At 45.2% G+C, this 19,477-nt stretch overlaps 1 protein-coding gene across 4 annotated transcripts in view; it reads right to left on the reverse strand.

Annotated features, from left to right (window-relative positions):
• BAIAP2 (BAR/IMD domain containing adaptor protein 2) overlaps positions 1 to 19,477 on the reverse strand; it is a 137,004-nt gene that overhangs the window by 63,558 nt on the left and 53,969 nt on the right. The gene's annotated exons all lie outside the window — the stretch shown is intronic.

Below are 19,477 nucleotides of genomic sequence, written 5' to 3' on the forward strand. Positions count from 1 at the left end.
AAAAGTAAAAGAGTTGCATGTGTTTTTAAAACTTAAAAAAAAACCTTCATTATTTTGTCTACTTCAAAAAGACCAATGGGAGTGGGAGAGTACATTAAGGAGGAATTATATCTTACCTGAATTTTCTTTCCTTTGTAGTCCGAGACACTGTTCTGAATCCAAGGAGGTCTTATGACAGATGTCATGACGTCAGAAAGTTCACGCAAAAGCAAATAGAGTGGAAGTCACCAAAACCACAAGTGTTGACTTACCAATACTAGATATACACAAAACCTGACACGGGCAGCGTTTCAGCACGCTAGCCTGCGTCAGGGGTCCTGTACGAACCCAATAAATGTTCAAACATTTGGTAATTGACTTCCGGATGTGGTACAACCATTGTGTTTGGAGTACCTCTGGATTAAGTGTACCAGCAGTGGTGAGCGACTATGTTCATCATTGTATATTTATTGGCTTCAAACAGGAACTGACGAAGGCTAGCATGCCGAAACACAGCCCATGTTGGGTTTTGCCTGTACCCAGTAATGCTGAATAAGCACTTTGTAACTTTTTATGTCCTTGAAACTTGTGGTCTAAACTTGTGGTTTTGCCTACATCCAATCTATCTGAGTTTGCTTGCTGCTTCCCTGTGCAAGATTTTGTGGTCTTCTCCTGCTTTTTTGTCAAAAGGTTAAGCCATCTCTCCTGTGCAGCCATCATATAATGTGACCCCAAACACTTGCAGATGCTATTGAAAGCAATAGCAAACTAGTGAGGATTTTGACTGCCTATATGTGAGGTTTTTTTTTAAAAAATTTGACAGCTTTATTTGAAAGCTTCCCATATGTAACCAAGGTTTTTTGTTTTTTTTTTAACCTTTTGGGTGGGGGGTCACCACAACTAGGCCCCAAGTTTCAGGCAGAGCCAGGGCCTCTTAAAGCTGCCCCCTACAAAAAGCAAGTCTTCTGCTGCTCCAAACACACGTCTGCCACTAAGAAGTGCCTGCACCCGCGGTTTACACCCCAGGACCCCGGCAGAGGTTTAAAAAAAAACCCGGATTACATATTGGAAGCCTTCAAATAAAAAAAATTAAATAAAAAAACAGGCAATTAAACTTCAAGTTTGCTATTGTTGTCAATAGCATCTCTGAATGTTTGGGGTTACAATATGGCAGCAAGCTAGGTCCACTGGCTACAGCCCACAGTATGAGCTAGAGAGGCTCAAGTCATCTGTCAAACCTCCTTGTCTGAACAAATGGGTATTATTCCTTCCTACCAGCAGGTGGAGGTAGAGAAAACTGAATTCTGCCAGTGACATCAGCAGAATAAGCAGAGGTGCTCCCTGGAAATCCAGTATGCATCTGTCCAATCAGCAGAAGGTCCCTTTGTAACACACCCATGTACCATCAACTACTGCAGTTGTAATGATAATTGAGCAAAACACCAGAGTGGAATTCTCTACCCTGCATATATCCAGGATATAACCAAAACACAGGAACCTGTATGGCTGCCAATCAGAAAAATGTTTTGTTTATTTTTTCCTGAAGCATTTAAAAAGCAGCACAGAGCACACCCAGAACCCCAGACAGAGGTCTTTCAAGGACAGAACTTCAGAATGGTGTCACTAAAGAAATGAGAATCAGGTAAAAATGTCTCCTTTTAGCATCAGCTCCACTGTTCTGAACCAATGGGATGTACCAAAGCAGATCTACTGGATGGGGGAAGACAAGACCCCCTGAACAACAGCTCTGCCAAAGTCCGAGTGGGCTCTCACCAGCACATCCAATCTGTAGTGCTTAGCAAAGGAAAGCCATTGTCCTGCAGATCTCCTCAGGGGATACTGCCCAGGAGGCAGCCTAAGCCCTATAAGAGAGTGGGCTTAAGAGCCCGAAACACTGAACGATTCTTGCCAATGTAAGTGGACTCAGCCACCTTAACCCACCTCACAATGGAGGCCTTTGAGGCCACGTGGCCCTTCCAAAAGTCACGGAAAGGTACAAAAAGAGGTGGTCTAAAAAACTCATTCACCTCATTGAAGTATCTAAGCAGCAACTCTGGAAATTCAGTTTTTGAAGCATCTGATCCTCCAGTGAGGATACTTGTGCCTCAGAGGAGGGCAAACCTAATTCATATGGAAGAGACACCACTTTGGGAAGAAAGGATGATACTGTGCACAAGGACAAAATCCTGCAAGAAGGAGAGTTAGGGAATCCAAACATGAGTGGAGGAGTGGCCTAGTGGTTAGAGCACTGGTCTTGCAATCCAGAGGTAGCCGGTTCAAATCACTACTGCTCCTTGTGATCTTGGGCAAGTCACTTAACCCTCCATTGCCTCAGGTACAAACTTAGATTGTGAGCCCTCCTGGGACAGAGAAATATCCAGTGTATCTGAATGTAACTCACCTTGAGCTACTATTGAAAAAGGTGTGAGCAAAACCCAAATAAATAAAATAAATGACAGGGCCTGCAATTCTGAAACCCTCCTAGCAGATGGCCTCCAAAAGTACCGTCTTGAGGGTAAGATTCTTGATAAAAGCCAAGCGCAGGGACTTGAACGGAGCCTCGGACAGCACCTGTAGGACCTGATTGAGGTTCCAAGAAGGGAAGGAATGACAGGAGGGGGCAGCGTATATGCTACCTCTATGCAAAAGCCAAAGAAATGCCATAAGAACATAAAAACAGCCAGATGGGGTCAGAGCAATGGTCAATCTAGCCCAGTATCCTGCTTCCAACAGTAGCCAATTCAGATTATAAGTACCTGGCAGAACCCAATTAGTAGCAATATTCCATGCTACCAATCCCAAGACACGCACTGGCTTCCCCCATGTCCACCTCAATAATAGACTATGGACTTTTCCTACAGGAACTTGTCCACACCTTTTTTAAAACCCAGATGCGCTGCTATTACCATATTCTCCACCAGCAAGTTCCAGAGCATAACTATGCTTTGAGTGAAAAAATATTTCCTCCTGTTTTGCCCTTCACCTTCCCCTTCCCCTGAAAGCTGGACAACACAGCCACCTGGACAATCAGGGAGCTCAAGGCCAGCCTCTGTTCCAGGCACTGCTGCCAAAAACCCAGAACATCGGGAACCTGTGCCCTCCAGGGAAACACTGATTGTTCCCCACACCAGAACTGCCAAGAACAAAGGACGTCCTGGAGTGAAGCAAGGTTGAAGCCACTGCAGGGGAAAACCTGTGCTCCTCTAACCATTGCCTCTCAATGGCCATACCATAAGGTTAGAACGCGTGTGGAATAAAAAGAAAGCTGACCCAACACTTAATGCCTGGAAACAACTTCAAAGAAACTATAAGTATACCATAAGGCAAACCAAAAGATTATTTTATAAAAAAAGAAATCGGACCGAAATTACAAAGACACACACAAACTCTTCCAACTCGTGAATAATTACTAGATACCACACCAATCACAACCAACAACAAAGACACACCAGGAGCAGACAATATCGCAAAATATGTTATCAACATGCGTGAGATAAACATAAAGGAATCCTGTTCAGAAGGAATGGATCCTAAGGAGCTTAGTCGAGATTTGGTGGCAGAGCCGGTGGCAGGAGGCGGGACTGGTGGTTGGGAGGCAGGGATTGTGCTGGGCAGACTTATACGGTCTGTGCCAGAGCCGGTGGTGGGAGGCGGGACTGGTGGTTGGGAGGCAGGGATAGTGCTGGGCAGACTTATACGGTCTGTGCCCTGAAAAGGACAGGTACAAATCAAGGTAAGGTATACACAAAAAGTAGCACATGTGAGTTTATCTTGTTGGGCAGACTGGATGGACCGTGCAGGTCTTTTTCTGCCGTCATCTGCTATGTTACTATGTAAATACTTCAAGGAGAAAATCGTACAACTACGACTTAAAATACCAGACAGCAACACCGACTATGCCACACTCCTCGACTGTCTAGATCCACAACCAGGTGTACACCCAGCAGACAGAACCTGGACCAATTTCGAGATACTATCGGAGGATCTTATCTCCCAAACGCTCAAACGTTTCGCCAAATCTCACTGCAAATTAGATATGTGCCCAAACCACCTCATGACATCTGCCCCTCATCAATTTATAATAGACCTCACGAACCACGTAAACTATATGGTACAAATCGGACTCTTCCCGAAGGAAAAAGGAAACATTCTACTTACTCCAATACTCAAAGACGCAAAGAAGAGCGCCAGTGAACTAACTAACTACAGGCCAGTAGCATCCATACCCCTAATAACCAAACTGACGGAAGGGATGGTAACCAAACAACTCACAAATTATTTAAACAAATTCTCAATACTACACGATTCCCAGTCAGGATTTCAGTCCAACCACAGCACGGAAACAGTACTAGTTACTCTCATGAATAAATTTAAATAAACAATTGCAACTGGCAAGAATATACTACTGCTACAATTTGATATGTCTAGCACCTTCGATATGGTTGATCATGGGATACTATTAAATATCCTCGAGTATTTCGGAATTGGAGGAAATGTTCTCAACTGGTTCAAGGGGTTTCTAACCACACGATCATATCAAGTGACATCTAATTTGACTACATCATCTACATGGACACCTGAATGCGGAGTTCCACAGGGATCCCCCCTCTCACCGACTCTATTCAACTTAATGATGATACCCTTGGTGAAACTACTATCAAACCAGAACCCATACATATACGCAGATGACGTAACGATCTACATTCCATTCAAGCATGATCTGAAGGAAATTTCCGATGACATCAACCAAAGCCTACATATCATGCACACATGGGCGGACGCATTCAAGCTGAAACTCAACGCAGAAAAAACCCCAATGCCTAATACTCACCTCACAACACAACACGAACAAATTCACCACCATTGACACACCAAAACTGAATCTTCCAATCTCGGACACCCTAAAAGTTCTTGGAGTTACCATTGATCGACACCTAACACTTGAGAGTCACGCGAAAAACACAACCAAGAAGATATTCCACTCAACGTGGAAATTGAAAAGAGTAAGACCTTTCCTCCCAAGAACCGTCTTTTGCAACTTGGTACAATCAATGGTACTCAGTCACCTAGATTATTGCAATGCACTCTAAGCTGGTTGCAAAGAACAAATAATCAAGAAACTTCAGACAGCTCAGAACACCGCAGCCAGACTTATATTCGGTAAAACAAAATACGAAAGTGCTAAACCCCTACGAAAAAAGATGCACTGGCTTCCACTTAAAGAACGTATCACGTTCAAAGTATGCACCCTAGTTCATAAAATTATTCATGGAGACGCACCAACCTACATGTCAGACCTGATAGACCTACCACCCAGGAATGCTAAAAAATCATCCCGTACATTCCTCAATCTTCATTTCCCAAATTACAAAGGTCTCAAATACAAACTAACGCATGTGTCAACCTTTTCCTACCTGAGCACACAATTCTGGAATGTGCTACCGTGCAAACTAAAAACGATCTATGAATTAGCTAACTTCGGAGTTCTACTGAAGACTCATCTCTTTAACAAGGCATACAACAATATGATCAACAAATATAAACTCCTATACGCACACCAAAACTGCCTCTACTATATCTACTTGCCAAAACACTACCATGTTTTTTCACTATCATGATACCCAAGAACCTGTAACTACTACTAAATGTATACTTTCTTATACAACTCTTATATATTTCTTAAATACTTAATATGTTTGTTAATATACTATCATGTTTTATCATTATCATGCTACACAAAATCCTTCAGTTATCACTAAATGTATACTTTTTCATGTATTTCTGTTACTCACGATGTATTGTAAGCCACACTGAGCCTGCAAAGAGGTGGGAAAACGTGGGATACAAATGCAAATAAATAAATAAATAAAGCCAAAAGGGAACTGGATCTTCCATCTCTATCGACCCTTACCAGAGAAAACTCAGATCCTTTGGGCAGTGGAAGCAGGTCTTCCACAAGCATATGCTGGAGATCTGCATACCAAGGTCTGAGAGGCCAATCTGATGCCACCAGCAAGACCAGAGGAGGATGATGAGGAATCATGAGCAACAAGCATTAAATAAGAGGCCATGAAGGGAAGATATAGAGAGGCTCCACTATCAGCCATGGCTGGACCACAGCATCTATCCATAGGGGCTAGGTCCCTCTGGCTACTGAAAAGGCGCTCAAGTCCACAGTGGCTCTGGATGCCATCAAGTCAAACTAAGGTGGCCCCCAGCAATCCATGAGCTGGAAGGCCTAAAGCCTCAGCACCCATTCTCCCAGATCCAAAGAGAGTGACTGAGAAAGTCCACCTGCACACTGTCATTGCCAACAATATGGACCGCTGAGAGCGCCCGTGTCTCTGCCCACTGATACGTGCTGTCTCCAGGGCCACCACTAGACTTCCTGGTTCCACTCTGCTCGTTGATGTACACCAACACCGTTGCACTGTCCGACATCACTCTGACCACTTTCCCTCCCAAGAGCGGCTGAAACTTCTGTAGAGCAAAACGAATCATCAGGATCTCCAGACAGCTGATGGATCAGGATGCCTGCAGGTTTGACCCAGTGCCCTGTGCCACATGCCCAAGGCAGTGCGCTCCCCCAATCGTGGAGACTTGCATATGTGGTGGATCCAGAGGGACTGTCCCACTAGGTCAGACTGATCCTTGCCCTGGGTGTGAACAAGAGTTGTTAACCCTGAGAGGCCGGTGCCCACAGTACCACCTCCAGAGTTGCAGCAATGGAGCCCAGGAGCTGCAAATTGTCCTAGACAGTGCACAATGGAAGCTTGCACAACTGGCACGTCTGTGCCCTCAGCTTCACTGCCCGCTTCTCTGGAAGAAAAACCATTACCAGGCTTGTGTTGAAGCGGACTCCCAGGTACTCCAGAACCTGAGATGACCCAGCCCAGATATGCCTAGAGATGACCTCAGCAGTGGCCTGACTGATCTTCGCCACTAAATCCACTTGAATCAGCCAGTGATCCAGCTTTGGGAGAACTTGAACACCTTGGTGCCGAATCACCATCATTTTGAAGAACATATGTGGTGCCACAGCCAGACCAAAAGACAAGGCTTGAAATTGAAAATGCTGTCCCAGCAAAATAGAAACGCAGATATCTCCTATGATGAACCACAATGGGAATGGGGAGATACGCCCAGGGAAATCTAAAACTCCCATAGCCGTACTGACACTCTGAGCGAGCACAGAGCCTCCATCTGAAAATCCTAGAGTGAGGCAAGCATTGGCCTCTTTGAGGCCCAAGATGAGCTGGAAGGAGCCAACCTTCTTTGGGACCATGAAACAGATGAAGTAACAGTCCAGGCTACGCTTTGCTGGCAGAATAATTCCCACTGCTCCCATATCGCAGATATGCTGAAGGGTAAAAACAGATTGGCGTTTTAGAGCTGAGACACATGGAGAGGTCACGAAGGTGTTTCAAACTTGACAGTACTTCCTCTCAACCTCCTCCCGAAACCACTGGTCTGAGGTGATGTGGACCCACTCGTTGCAGAAGAAAGACAGCCTATCTCCCACCAGAGATGAGGAACCCAGCACATCTTCATTGGGCAGGCCAAGCAACTGCAATCCCGCTGGAAGGACCAGAGGGCCCGGCTTCCCTGGGACCTCGAAAGGACCTCTGCTTGAAGGATCTAGTCTAACCCCCCCCCCCCCCCCCAAGGCTGAAAGGCGCACAGCACACCTGAAGAGGCCTGCCCCCTTGAGGCCAAGGATCATTGTGCACCCTTGTTGCAGCTCTGGGAGACAGAGAGCAATGACTCCAGCATACCCTTCACAAAATTCTCCAAATCACCACCAAAGAGCAAGCATCCCCTAAAGGGCAGCAGACTCAAAAGCTTCCTGGAAGCCGCATCTGCACCCTGTGGCAAAAGCACAACCAATGGCAACCCCTGGTGCCACCAATGAGTGGGGAGCCAACCGTCCACACAGTATAGGACATCCACCCAAAAGGCAACCTGGACTCCAGGCGAAAAATCTCCAGGGACTCCAGCAACTGCAGGAACCAACGCAGCATGAAGCTATGCAAGCCACAAATAGCAGCCTGAATGTTGGGGCCCCCACTGAAAAGGCCTGGCAGAGCTGTAGCTCCACCACACACTTTTGCAGCAGCCATAACCAGGGCGTCCATCTTTTGGAAGACCCAACACTTCGCCACCTCAGCTCAACCTGCTGAAGGTAGAGAAAAATACTGGATTGTTCCAAGGAGCACCTTAGCTTACTGCTGGTGATGTCACTGGCAGAATTCAGTTTTCTCTACCTCCACGTGCTAGTAGGAAGGGATAATATCCATTGGTTCAGAACAGTAAAGCAGACACTAAGAAAGTATTAGTATTTGTAAATCCAATGACTAGGTTTCAATAGTGTCTTGGTTCACCCAGCATCCTCTTATTCTATCAGCACACAGATGTTTTGGTTGCCTGAGCTAGCCCTGTGATGTCAGGTCAGGGCTTCATTTATGTATCAGAAATTGTGGTCTAGGTCCAACACAGTGTTTCCCAAACCTGGTCCTGGAGGGGACCCCAGCCAGTCAGGTTTTCAGGATGTCCACAATGCATATTCATGAGAAATTTGCATGCAGTGGAGGCAGTGCATGCAAATCTTATGAATATTCTGTGTGGTCATCCTGAAAACCCTGCTAGGCTGGGGTTCCCTCCAGGACCAGATTTGGGAATCACTGATCTAAGATTTTTGAAGCCTCTTAGGCAGGTTCTCAAGGTAAAAATTTCAGTGGCGTACAATCAGGAAATTCAGCAGGAACACTGTAGTTTGCAATGATTGTACACATACAGTATCAATGGTAGCATGCCACACATTTCTACTTTTTTTAAACTGTACTAGATCCTGTAATTTTCAAAATATCAAAATCAGGTTCTAAAGGAGAATGGCAAGGATTGCACAACAATAGTTAATTGAGCTTAACATGAAGTGGAATTAGGTCAACTGCCTTGCTTTTTAACTGGGTTTCAAAACAAATGGAACGTTGACAGCCCAGTGTCAAAGTGTGCCAGGAGCAAGTCTCAAACTCCTGTTTGTTTCCCTTTCAATTCCTCTTAGTGCTCAGAGTTAAATAAGCATAATATTTGCACATATTTTACACTGTTTGCAAACGTCACTGCTGATATCCTAAAAACCCACTAGTTGTGGGATACTCAGGACAGGTTTAGGAAGCCTTATGTTAGGCTGTGGTGCTCAAAACACCCTGCAAAGGAGAGGACCCAGTTATTCAAGCTGCCCCTTAAGTATATGCTTCATTTCTACATACATTTGCAGAGGGAATTTAAAGTGATTTCAGGTTTTGAGATTTTGTATTGTGATTTGTTTTTTTTAACCATTGTTTTACTATGCTTTCTCAAATTCAATGTATATTTTAAGACAACTACCACCAACTTCTTTTAAAATCCTTCCTCCATTCCCCCTCCTCCCTCTTTCTCCATCTCAGCTTCCATTTCCCAGTGCCATAGTCTATTCCTTCACCTCAAGAACTTCACCTGGTGTAAAACTCTCCCTCATTAACATTTTCTTTAGATGTTAGTATGCATTCTAAATAATGTTTTTAAAAAGCCCTGCCCTCAGATTTGTTACTTATATTACAGCTGTAATTCTCTCTCCATTCATAGCAGCCATTGTAGTATGCACAGGGGCTGCCTCTCCTTCCATGGTAGCTGCACAGAGTGGAGTTGAAGCCAAGAACAGTGGCCAATTACCTTATCCCTCTCCCTTTCTGTACACAGCTGTCAGCATTTAGCAAAAACCTCTGGGGGTCTAGCTCAATCCTACTTTTAGTTAGTTAATGCATGCTTTTTCTATGTCTGTTCAGCACAATTCGATTATTGAACACATCTACCAAATGTATTAAATTGCTTACTTCCTCACATCCCCTCAGCATAGGATAAATGAGATATTGTCAGTACAAGATGTTACAACATTATGTATGGTCAACCCTCTCAAACCTCTTCTTCCTCTAATTCAGCACTGTGGGGTTACAGAAACTTTTGCCCAACCCACAGACAATGCCTTTGCTCCTAAGGTAAACACCAACTGAATGGACACCAAGCTGTGCACATCCATGCTTTTTCCATCTCCAAAACATACCCCCTTTACTGTCCTTCCCCACATCAAATATCAGGCCTTAATTGATCATAATATTCTCTCACCATGAGTAGCAATTGTAGATGATACATCAAGAGAAAAAGTACCGGACCGGCCACCCTGGCCCAGTGGTTAGGGTGGTGGACTTTGGTCCTGGGAAACTGAGGAACTGAGTTCGATTCCCACTTCAGGTACAGGCAGCTCCTTGTGACTCTGGGCAAGTCACTTAACCCTCCATTGCCCCATGTAAGCCGCATTGAGCCTGCCATGAGTGGGAAAGCGCGGGGTACAAATGTAACAAACAACCACCACCCAACCCAGTGAAAATAACTCACTATTCAGTTCCTGTGGGCTTGTGAGCAAAAGAAAGGTCTTAAAAGTTCAGATTTACTATCACACCCAAGGAATACCATCTTCTTGTAAACAGACAGCCTCTGAATCTATAATACTCTTTCACTGAGTGTGGAATGACAGATTATGTTTTACAGTGGTTTGAGGGTTTATTAAAGATGGAGTTTCATCTCTTGTCCCCAATTCCTCTGCTTTTGCATAATATTTACATGAGCTCATTGGGATCAATTCCTTTAGATTTGGGTGAGAAAATCTACTCTTACCCAGATTATTTCTGCTGCTTCCTGTTAATCTACATCTAACTATATTGACTAAAACCTTGACTAGGGATACTGAAAAAGCCCAACAATGGTCATCAGAATACCATCTTAAACTTAATACAGAGAAACCTGTGGTTTAGTCTGAATCAGGAGTGTATTCCTGCATCAGTTAAAATATGGACAGCTCTTGCTTTAAAATAGATAAAATTTCAAAAGTACTGCGCATGAATTAGATTCTTTTCCATGTTTTATTTTGTTTGATTTCTATTGATAACCTATTGATGACTCCCAAACACAGTACAGCAAATAATGCGTCATTCTCATTTTGTAAACCATAAAGCAAACATCACAACAAGAAATGTCATCAGGTTTATAATTTCCCCCCCCCCTCTTTCCCTAACTCCCCCCCCTTCTCTATCCCTCCCTCCCTCAAACTCCACCCCCCCCCCCCCCCCAATGGTTCTGTTAACAGTTCAATATTCTGCTTCTCGCAACAGGTGTCAGGGTGTCCCAGAACGGTAACCAAACTTTACAAAACTGATCTCCTCTTTTCGAGGCCAGATCTCTCACTTTTCTTTTCCAACATGCAACATTGCATCATGGCTCCTCGCCATTGTGGTACTCCAGGTGGTTCTGATGGTAGCCACAGTTGTAATATAGTACGTTTGCCCATCAAGACCACTCTTTTCAAAAATGCTTTAAATCCCTCCGGTGACTTTCCACGTACATTATAAACGTCAAAAAGTTGTCCTGGCGCTGGTTGCAAATGCACTTTCCAGATTTGTGAGATTTGTTGTCCCAACTTTGTCCAAAAGGGAGCCACTTTTGTACAGTGCCAGAACATGTGTCCTAGGGATGCTCCCACAATTCCACATTTTGGACAGTCATCTGTTGGAATTAGATTCTTTTAAGTATGGATCCTCAGGTTAATGCTATTGTCAAAAGATCTTTCTATAAATTGAAACTATGTTTAATTTGTTCTAATTTTTCAACAAAATTTTAGATTAGTTCAACTTCATATTCTCTCTCAGATAACTACTGTTCTTTGTTTTCTGGTCATTTTAGTGAAGCTGAAGAGGAAACAGATTCAAAACCTGCTGCTAGGCCAATATTGAAGAAAGCAAAATTTGAGCATGTCACCCCTTTGTTTGTGAGTCTTTGACTTCCTGTTGAGACCTCTATTTTATTTAAGCTTTGTTTTTTTTACTTTGAATGATGATGCAGCTGAGGGTTCTCTATTGTGTTTCAACTTTTAGGTGGCAGAAAGTGAATGTGAATGTTTTCGTTTAAATTTGCCCATGAAAGATCTTCTGGAATGCTTTTGGTTATGGTGAATTATCTGAAATGCTTTTCCTTTGAACATTCCAGCAGATAGCCAAGACCCGTCGCTTCTTCCTCTACAACATTAGCAAAATTCGCCCCTTCCTCTCTGAGCACACCACCCGAACTCTCATCCACTCTCTCATTACCTCTCGCCTTTACTGCAACCTACTCCTCACTGGCCTCCCACTTAGCCATCTATCCCCCCTTCAGTCCATCCAGAACTCTGCCGCACGTCTTATCTACCGCCTTGACCGATATACTCATATCACCCCTCTCCTCAAGTCACTTCACTGGCTTCCGATCAGATACCGCATACAGTTCAAGCTTCTCCTACTAACCTACAAATGCACTTGATCTGCAGCCCCTCCTTACCTCTCTACCCTATGATAAGTAAGAGGGTGTCCTATACGGTGTAGGCCACTAGAAGGCGCTAGGTGGAGGTCGCTAGGACCGGGGAGAGCCCTGGGAGGTCCACAGGTGCAGGGGCTGGGTCCTGTGTAGCTAATTAACCACTTTATACCCCACCTGAGTTGTGAAAGGGAGGGAAGTGAGCTAGCAGCAGGAGAAGAGAGAGCCCCTGAAAGATACTGGCTAACCTGATGGACTTGGGGTGGACTGGGTGTCCAAAGGAGATCAGCAGGCTGAAAATCCTGGGGTAAGAAGTCCCTAAAGCATTAGTGTTTAACTGTGTGTCCTCAGTACTTATAAGAACTGTGTGTCCAAAGAAGAAAAGACTGTGTGTTCAAAGAGGGGGGACTGTGTGTCCAGAACTGTGGGTTCAAAGGAGGGACTGTGTGTCCAAAGTACTGAGAGAAGCAGGCTGCAAAGCCTGGGGTTGAGAGTCCCCAAAGTATTGGTGTAGTACTGAGCCCATGTATCTGTGTAGGGAGGCTCAGTGTGAAGATCTATGAAAGTATAAAGTATTAAGCTAGAAGAAGTGGGCCCCAGGGGCTAGAATAAAGAGTTGCCTGAGAAATATGCAGTTGGTGAGACCTGTTTAATTTGCTGAGTGGGAACCAGGTCACCCTGAGCGAGAAGGGGTAGCACACTAATTTGCATATGATCTGCATATTGAGAACCAGGTCACCCTGAGTGAGAAGGGGGATATCACAACCCTCATCTCCCCTTACGTCCCTACCCGTAACCTCTGCTCTCAAGACAAAGACAAATCCCTCCTTTCAGTACCCTTCTCCACCACCGCCAACTCTAGGCTCCACCCTTTCTGCCTCGCCTCACCCCATGCTTGGAACAAACTCCCTAAGCCCATATGCCAGGCCCCCTCCCTACCCATCTTCAAATCATTGCTCAAAGCCCACCTCTTCAATATCGCTTTCGGCACCTAATCACAACACCTCTACTCAGGAATTCTAGACTACCCCAACTTGACATTTCGTCCTTTAGATTGTAAGCTCTTCTAAGCAGGGACCGTCCTTAGTTATTAATTTCTACAGTGCTGCATAACTCTAGTAGCACTCTAGAAATGTTAAGTAGTAGTAGTAGTAGTTTTGTTTTATATTATGCAACTTTGGAAACCACGTAGGTATATAGGTGGTATATACATTTTTTAAATAAATAAATTTCAGCTTACATGGAATTTAGAAAGCAGCTGAACACTTTGGACCAAGTTTCTATGCCCAACTGTAGATTTGATATTGTTACCGGTTAGGAATTTGCAGGTATTCTCAGAGGTCAGCAGGCCTTATATTCTCACATGTGGGTAATACGATTCGTTTTGCCTAGTCCAGAGCTTGTGACAAGCTTTTACCAAGCTCTATACAGCGCGAGTCATGCTCCACCATGCATGTGCGCCTTCCCACCCACCGCAACAGCGCAGGTCCACCAGTACAATACTTGAGCAGAAAAGAAAAGAAAAAAAAAAAAAAAAAGGAGACAACTAGGTGGGAGGGTTGTGAGCATATAAGGCCTGCTGCCTTCAGAAAGTACCTGCTACAAGTATTTTTGCTTTCTCCAAGGACAAACAGGCCTATGATTTTCACATGTGGGAATCCATAGATTATCAGGCTCACTAAAAACAACCAGTGGTCAATTGGACCATGCAAGGGCAACAACCTTAAAACTATATACAGACTGAGTGAGAGTGCAGCCTAGGAGGGTGGAGTTGGACTCTAGACCCCAAATTCTGCAGAACTGTCTGTCCAAACCAACTGTTGTGTTGGGTATCCTGCTCAAGGCACTAGCGAGATGTGAATGTGTGGACTGAAGACCACATTGCAGCCTTGCAAATTTCTTCAATGGAGGCCAACCTCAAGTAGGTTACTGCCGCAACCATGTCCCTAACATTTTAAGCCTCGACGTGAACTTCATGGGCCAGCCCAGTCTGGGAATAAGTGAAAGAAAAGTAATCTGTCAGCCAATTGGCTGAGTAGACTGTCTGTAGGGTCCAGTCCGCTTCAAGTAAAAGGCCAATCAATGCTCATCTGCAGTCCAAGGTGTGCAGTGCACTTTCGCCAGGATGGACATGAGGTCGGGGAAAGAATGTTAGCAAGACAATCAAGTGGTTCAGATGGAACTCTGACACAACCTTACGATCTTAGGGTATTGTGTGGAGGACTACTCTGTTGTGATGAAACTTAGTATAAAGTGCATCCACTACCAAGGCCTGAAGCTCACTGATCCTGCAAGCTGAATTAACAGCCACCGAAAACATGACCTTCCAGGTCTGACAAGGAGCTTTTATCAGCTGGGTGATGACAACATTGAGGTTCTATGACACAGGTGGAGGTCTGACGGGGGGGGGGGGGGGGGGGGGGGAGAAGCTTTGTCAATAGCAAACCTCTCATGAAGTGAACAACTAGAGGCTGTCCAGAGATGGGCTTACCCTCTACATGGTGATGGTAAGCACTAATTGCACTGAGGTGAACCCTGACCGTTTGAAGACCAGACTCAGATGTGTAGATAGTACTCAAGCAGGGCCTGTGTAGGTCAGGAAATAGGATCTAGGGCCCTGCCCTCACACCAGACGGCAAGCCTCCTCCATTTGAAAAGAAGCACCTCTTGGTAGAATCTTTCCTGAAAGCCAACAAGACCCGAGACACCCTCAGGAAGATGCAAGGAAGCAAATTCTAAGCCCTCAATATCTAGGCCAAGAGGGCCAGAGAAAGGAGGATGGGATACAGAAGAAATCTCTTGTTCTGCATGATGAGGATTGGAAAACACTCCAATCTCCACAGTTCTTCAGAAGATAGCTCCAGAAGAAGGGGAACCAGATCTGTGGGGAAAATAAGGAATGATTCAGAATCACGGTCTCGTGGGGTCTTATTTGAGTTTCAGCAAAGCCTTCCCTAGGAAAGGAATGGGAGGATATGTACACAGAAGACCTGACCTCCGATGAAGGAGGAAGGCATCCGATGATAGTTTGTCATGGGTCTGGAGCCTGGAACAGAACAGAGGGACTTTGTGATTGGATTGAGTGGCAAGAGATGCACCGAAGGGGTGCCCCACACTCAGAAAGCCTCACAGGCAACACCCATGTTGAGTGACCACTCATGCAGTTGCATTACCCTGCTCAGTCTGTCAGCCAGGCTGTTGTATTTGCCTGCCAGGTATATGGACTTTAGGAGCATTCCCTGCTAGGCTGATGCCACATCCTGATGACTTCCTGACACAGAGGGCGTGATCTGGTGCCCTCCTGATTATTGGTGTAATACATGGCAGCCTGATTGTTGGTCTGAATGAGAACAATCTGGTTGATCAGCCGGTCTCTAAAATCCTTCAGAAAGTTCCAGATCACCTGGAGCTCCAGAAAGTTGATGTGAAGATCCATCTCCTGGGCTGACCAAGCACCTTGAATGTGAAGCCCTTCTACATGAACTCCCCAACCCAGATGGGATGCATCAGTCATCAGCACCTTCATGGGCTGTGAAATTTGGAATGGGAGTCAAATTGGATCGAATCGTCCAAAGCAGAGACTGAACCAGCTCTGGAGACACTCAGATGACATCCTCCAGGTTCACTAGGAAGTTAGGGTCTACTGGGCAGTTCCCATGTGAAGATATGCCATGGGTGGCACATGAACAGTGGAGGCCATGTGGCCCAACAACCGCCAAACTGTGACCTGCTTGGATGAGCAGCAAGAGTGACAAGCGCATCCGCACATGAAACAGAGGAAAGCCCGAGCCCGCCGAGTGTCTAGGAGGGCTCCAATGAACTCCAATCACTGGACAGGGAACAGATGGGATTTTGGGTAGTTTAAAATAAACCCTAGTAGCTCTAACACCCAAATAGTCATCTGCATGGACTCCTGAGCGCTGTCCTTCGACGTGCTCTTCAGCAGCCAAACAGTGAGACTGGGAGACCATGTGTACCCCTGTCTGTGTAGCGATGCTGTGACTACAGCAAGACACTTGCAGAAAACCTGGGGAGCTGATGCAAGACCAAAAGGCAAACACGTGGTACTGGAAGTGACGTGTCCCCAGCTGAAGATACCTCATGTGAGCTGGAAGTATCTGGATGAGAGTGTAAGCATCATTTAAGTCCAGACAGTATAGTCAACTAGTTTTCCTGAATCATGGAGAGAAGGGTGTCCACAGAAAATATCGTGAACTTTTCTTTGACCAGAAATTTGTTCAGGGCCCTCTGGTCTAGGATGGGACACATCCCCCCCCCCCCCCCCCCGTCTTCTTTTGCACAAGTGGGGGTGGGAACAGGCTCGACTGCAAGGGTCTTTAGAAGGGCAGAGAGTTCCTCTGCAAGTACCTGCTTGTGCTGAGAGCTGAAGTGATTTGCTCTCAGTAGGTAATCTGGTAGTTTTTCGCTAATACAGAGTGTAACCGAGATGGACTATTTGTAGGACCCATCTGTCTGAGCTTACAAGTGGCCACCTTTCTTGAAAAAAACTTCAGCCTCCACTCGATCAGCAAGTCTTCCAGGATGGTCACTTTTATAGTGGCTATGCTCTGCTGCAGCCACTCAAAAGCTCACTGCCTGCTTTGACTGGGGAATTTGGGTCTTAGATGCACAATGCTGACGAGAACAAGCACGCTGGGATTGAGCCTGCTGAGGCTGGCGAAGAGTGGTGTACCTACGCCTCTGAGTAGCAAATACTCTTCTTTGACTTGCCGAAAAACTTCCTAGATGAGGAGGTAGTTGCAGAAAGCACCAAGAAGGAGAGAGTATCAATGGTATGTCCGCTTCTTGATGAGGTCAGTGATCTCCAGCTTCTCTCCAAAAAGACTATCCCCCTGGCAAGTAGCATCCACCAACCTCTCTGTTGGATCACAAGGTCCAAGTCAGACACGCAGACATGAGAGACTGTGCATCGCTATACTGCGAGCAGATATCCTTAACACTACATCAAAAGTGTCGTATTCACTCCTGGTGAAGAACTTACGACACGCCTTCTGCTGCTTGACCAGCAGGCAAACAGATTCAGCCTGCTCCAGTGGAAGAAAGTCTGCTAAAATCAGACATACTATGCACCAAGGACCGCAAACACAGGCTCATATACAGCTGGTACGATTGGATACAACAAGAGGTGAGCATAGGCCTGATACATCTTCCGCCCAAAAGAATCTAGGTTTCTGGCTTCTCTGCCAGGGAGTGCTGAAGCATTGTCCCTAGAACTCCTGTCCCTTTTGAACACAGATTCTACCACTAGAGAATGGTGAGGCAACTGAGGCCTATCAAACCCAGGGGAAGACTGAATCCGGTACATAGTGTCATCTTTTTGAGAAGGACTGGGACAGACAGAGGGGACTCAGTTCTTTACCTGAACGTCCCATAACATATCGTGAAGCAGAACAGTCACAGCCTCTCTAGGAGGAGACTCGTAGTCCAGGACCTTTAACATCTTAGCCATGGGATCATCCTCCACTTCCAATGGAATTTGAACGGCATCTGCCATTTCCTTCACAAAAGATGGGAAGGAAAGGCTCACAGGTTGTGACTTTCTCCTTTCCTGTGGAGGGGAGGGATCAGACGGGATGCCATAAGACTCCTCCTCCAAGTAGTACTATGGATCCTTCTCTGACTTCAATGTCAGCCAGGAACTCCTCATGGAAGGGCCGAGACAGAGCCTGCCTCAACGAAAAGGAAGCATGTCCCCGAGAGGGACATCAAAGTGTCTGCTCCAGCAAAGCTTCCTCCACTAACACCATAGGCTGACAGCCATGCAGGACAGTATTAAGAGGCATGGCAGTCGCAAGCACGCCAGATGCCGATGAACTCTATTGTAAAAACCCCACTAAAAGCTCAGGAAGCAAGGCCTGGAGGCGCTCACCAAGGGCCAACATCAAGAAAAGCTTGAGGTGGGTGGGGGAGAAAAAAAAATAAAATTTAAAAGAAAAAAAGAAAAATCGGTGTAGAAGCATGCTGCTGAACTTGTGGGGTTTGGTCCTGGCTGACTGGAGACCCACACAGTCACCTCCTGTATGGAGGGGAAGCAAGTCCTCCTAGAGCCCCAGTGCTCCCAGCACCATGCGTCACGGGACTAAATGCAGCCTGAGTGCAGTAAAATAAAGGAAATCTAAAAAAAGGGAAAAAAAGTAAAATGCAAGGGAAAGGGAGCAAGAATACCCCGAACAAAGGTACAGAATAAAACATACTAAAAGAAAAACTGGGAGGCAAAAAAAAAAAAAAAATCCAGCTCGGAGGGAACAGAAAAATTACTTACAGCGGAACAGAACTGATGGTCCCACACTCTTATGGCAGGTGGGAAGGCACTCATGCTCCAGACTGGGCAATGCAGATCGCGTTACCCACTTATGAAAATTGTAGGGCTGCTTGTCCTCAGAGAAAAAAAATCTGTTACATCAAGTAATATATCTGATGCTCACAAAACATTTAAGACGTGCACATTCTGAATGATCAGCAGGACAGTACAAGTTATGCTCCTGTACTAATTAGTCTAATTCACAACAGATGCCATTTTACCAGGATAAGCCCATTAATAGTAATGTTTCTTCATGACCCGATGACAATTCTGAACATCTTCTGTTTTGTTTTTTCAGAACACAAACATTTCTTGTGGTAATTTATTGAGTTTGCTATATTACCTTACTGGGAGCAGACCAGGGCAGTTTACAAAACTAAAATATTAAGTTATAAAACTCCATAACTAAGACAGGAAAAAAAAAATCACACCTCCATTTTACAAAATAAATTTGGGTTTTCTTGGTGGTTGTATGTGAGAAACATTACAACATCTTAACAGTGAAAGTCAGCACAAATATTTATCCTGAGATAAAGACTAGAAACCCTTCAAATACACTTGCATACTCCCTTGTGAATCCAAGTTAGGCTAGGGAATTAGTTCTACAAGAATGGATTTATTTGCCATGGAAAAAAGCCTCACGGCAGTCCCAGGCCAGAATCCATCGGGGGGGCAATCAGAGGAGCCTCAGGCGACCCTTGAGGAAGGGCTCTTTTCATCATGTATGCTTTATGCAGCAAAAGCACAAAATCTGGGGAGAAAATCTCACCCTGGGCACCCAAATCCTGTCCGGTGCTA

The sequence above is a fragment of the Microcaecilia unicolor genome, chromosome 6 (genome assembly GCF_901765095.1).
Source record: "Microcaecilia unicolor chromosome 6, aMicUni1.1, whole genome shotgun sequence".
NCBI classification, from domain to species: Eukaryota; Metazoa; Chordata; class Amphibia; order Gymnophiona; family Siphonopidae; genus Microcaecilia; species Microcaecilia unicolor.